The sequence below is a fragment of the Magnolia sinica genome, chromosome 7 (assembly GCF_029962835.1).
Source record: "Magnolia sinica isolate HGM2019 chromosome 7, MsV1, whole genome shotgun sequence".
Taxonomy (NCBI): domain Eukaryota; kingdom Viridiplantae; phylum Streptophyta; class Magnoliopsida; order Magnoliales; family Magnoliaceae; genus Magnolia; species Magnolia sinica.
This window is the reverse complement of record NC_080579.1, coordinates 31,412,506-31,415,902: the sequence shown is the minus strand read 5'-3', so window position 1 is coordinate 31,415,902 and position 3,397 is coordinate 31,412,506. Positions and strand designations below refer to the sequence as shown.

The window sequence follows — 3,397 nt, the reverse complement described above, 5'->3', positions numbered from 1 at the left end:
TTACAACTTCCATCATGTTTAGATTGAGATGCCTTTGAGGTTGTCTAATTGGTTTGTCGTCCTCATTGAGGTGGATCTGATGGGTGCATATGGAAGGGCTTATACCCTTGATGACAGAAATGATCCAACCCAAGGCTCCTTTGTGGTCCCTTAGAACATTTAATAATTTTATCTCTTGATCCTTGTCTTAAAATGAAGATATCACCACAAGATAAGTTTTATTTTCACCTAAGTATATATACTTAAGCTCATTTGGTAGTGGTTTTAAATCAAACTTTGGAATATTAGTTGGTGATGGCAGAGGTTGTAAGTCCTCGATAGATAAGATTAGAGTGCGCGGTCTCCATTGGTACATACCAATGTCCTAGGTGGTAGTGCTCTCATTATCATCTCAATTTTCAGCAAGCGGTTTTTCTAAATCAAAATTTTTCAAGTCCCCAAAGACTTGAATCAATTCCTTAGTCAGACTAGGTTCCAATTCCTCTTCTCCTATCAAGCAGTCCAAGAAATTCAGCTCATGGATTTCATTATTATTAATGAGCTGCTTATATAGATTAAAAATATTTAGCTCTAGAGTCATGTTACCAAAAGACAAGTTCATCATTCCATTCCTGTAATTTATAATTGCATTTGAAGTTGCTAGGAATGGGCGTTCTAAAATAATGGGAACTTGGGCGCTAGAATTTACACATGGTTCAGTGTCTAGTATAATAAAATCTATGGGGAAGTAAAATTTCTCCACGTGGACTAACATGTCTTCTAAAATTCTCCTTGGTACCTTAATGGAGCGGTTAGGGAGTTGGAGTGTAATTGTGGTTGGTTTAATCTTGCCTAACCCCATTTGTTTGTAAACCGAATAAGGTACTAAGTTGACACTTGCACCCAAATCTAGAAAAGCATGCTCAATTTGGAAATTCCCAATAATACAAGGAATAGTAGGACTTCTTGGGTCTTTATATTTGGGTACAGTCCTTTGTTGAATGATAGCACTCACCTTTTCAATAAGGAAGGCCTTTTGTGCACATTTAATTTCCTCTTTTGCAGTGCACAAGTCCTTGAGATATATTAGCATGTGATGGAATTTGTCTAATGACATCAAGCAAAGGAATATTGACAGTAACCTTTTAGAGTACATCCAACACCTCTTGATATTTCATAGGGACAGTCGGATTCCGTAGTCTAGATGGGAAAGGAACTGCAAGCTCATATGACTTAGTCTCTTTATCCTTTTATTGTTGCGGCTCTTGAACCATAGCCGGTTCATCATTCTCTTAAGACAGTGGCTCATCCTCCGGTATTTTTACCAATTGCATTATCTTATTATCGACCTCTTTTCCACTTCTCAAGGTAATGATGGCCTTAGCTTGTTCATGATGTAGCTCACTTGGATTTGAGTCTCCAATGAAATGTGTGTTTCTAGGGTTTAGCATAGGTTAAGAAGGAAGTGTGCCTTTTTTCCTAGCATTTAGTTGAGTCTCAATCCTAGCCATGGCCATCTTTAATTCCTAATTTGATTGGATTAGAGACTGATTCATTTGAGCTTGAGAGTTCATGAATGCGATCAATACATCCTCCACAGATGATCGCTTTGGCGGGGGCACATATGGTCCATTGTTAAGTGCCCCAAAGAAATTGTTTTGTGAAGGTATTTGAGGTGCATTGGGCGCATTAATTTATGGTCCATTCTTTCAACTAAGATTAGGATGGTTACGCTAATTTAGATTATACGTGTTTCCCATTGGTTGCATAACTAACCTTTGATAGTTATTTATAGCATTTGCTTGATCATGCTCATGCATGATATTTTGTACAACTGAGATTATTGGACAATCCTTTATGTCATGGTCTGTACCACCACAAATGCTACAAAAATTACCTAAGGAAGTGTTTGCTTTAACCATATCAACCTTCCTAATTTCCAAGGCTTTGACCTTTCTAGCCAATGCAGCGAATTTTTCATTAAGGTCATCTTCCTCTCTTAGGACATACATCCCCGCTCTCTCTTTAGGAATGGATCTAGTTTGGTCTGATTTAGCAGAGACATCTCATGTCTGCATATTCTCTGCTAACACATCTAGAAAATCCCAAGCCTCGTTATGATCTTTGTTAAGAAAGGTTCCACCACACATCATCTCTATGAACTGACGGGTATCCATGGTGAGCCCCTTTCGAAACGCATTAATTACGTATCATGGTTCATAACCATGATGTGGACAAGTAGTTAGAATGTCTTTGAAGAGCTCCCAAGCTTGAAAAAATAGTTCATTCCCCTTTTGGGAGAATGACATGATTTCTTGTTTTAGTGCATTTGTTTTGTGCTTGGGAAAGAATTTTTTCAAAAACTCTCTACTTAAGTCTTGCCATGTAGTGATGGTATTAAGTCTTAGAGAGTTGAGCCATGCTTTGGCTAGATCCTTTAGAGAAAATGAGAATAACCTAAGCTTAAGTACATCCCTATTGCCATTGTTTACTTGTAACGTTGCAATTACTTCCTCAAAGTCCTTGAGGTGCATGTAGGGGCTTTTAGAATCTAACCCATGAAATTTAGGAATCAATTGAATCACACCTTGTTTAAAATCAATGTTCCCTGTGTGAGTAGGGAACACTATGCAAGATGGTAAAGTTGATCTCTCAGGGTGTAGATGTTCACGTAAATTCCGTGGTTGGTTTAACACATTCCTATAAACTTCATTTTCATCCTCAAGAGGAGGATTGGGCTGATTTTCTCTATTTTGATTTATAGTTAGATCTGGCAGATTTGGATTTGGATTATCAACTGGGTCTGCCATGGAATCTAAGTGATGTTGAGTGTCTCTTCTAAGTGAATGATTAAGGCCTGGAACTAGTCTGCCTTCGGAGGAGAGTCAATTGTTTTGATTCCTACTCCAACGAAACATAAACCATCCACACCATACAACAAATACCACTAATTCAAATAGCAAGTATGATACTTAAAATAAAAATAAAAACTTAACAGACAACCCAGGCGGCAAAGACGACCATGAGGGTTCAGTCCACAAATCAAAAATAAATCAACAACCTAGGCGGCAGGGCCGACCATAAGGGTTCAGTTCACAAAGCAAAAATAAATCAACAACCCAGGCGGTAGGGCTGACCATGAGGGTTCAATCCACAAAGCAAAAATAAAAAATAAATCAATAAAAGTAAAACTAATGTAAAAATTAAACTATGTTAATCTTGAAAATAGATTCAGTGGATGATCTTTGTGATTAAACAGCAACTGTAGAACAACCTTAGCACTTGAGTGATAAAATCCCAAGTAGGGCAACCTTATGTCATAATTAGTGCTTGAAAGACCCAACTGAATTTACTTTCAAAGAAGAAAAAAAAAATCTACAGAAAATTTGGAGGGTTTAGAAGAGAACTTACCTTAACC

General features: G+C 37.5%; 1 non-coding gene across 1 annotated transcript; it reads left to right on the top strand.

The window, feature by feature from the left end:
- The first annotated feature begins 2,199 nt into the window (after positions 1-2,199).
- Positions 2,200-2,306, top strand: LOC131252430 (small nucleolar RNA R71). Its single transcript, XR_009174451.1, has one exon. It is a non-coding gene; the product is annotated as a small nucleolar RNA R71 (small nucleolar RNA).
- The last annotated feature ends 1,091 nt before the right edge of the window (positions 2,307-3,397 follow it).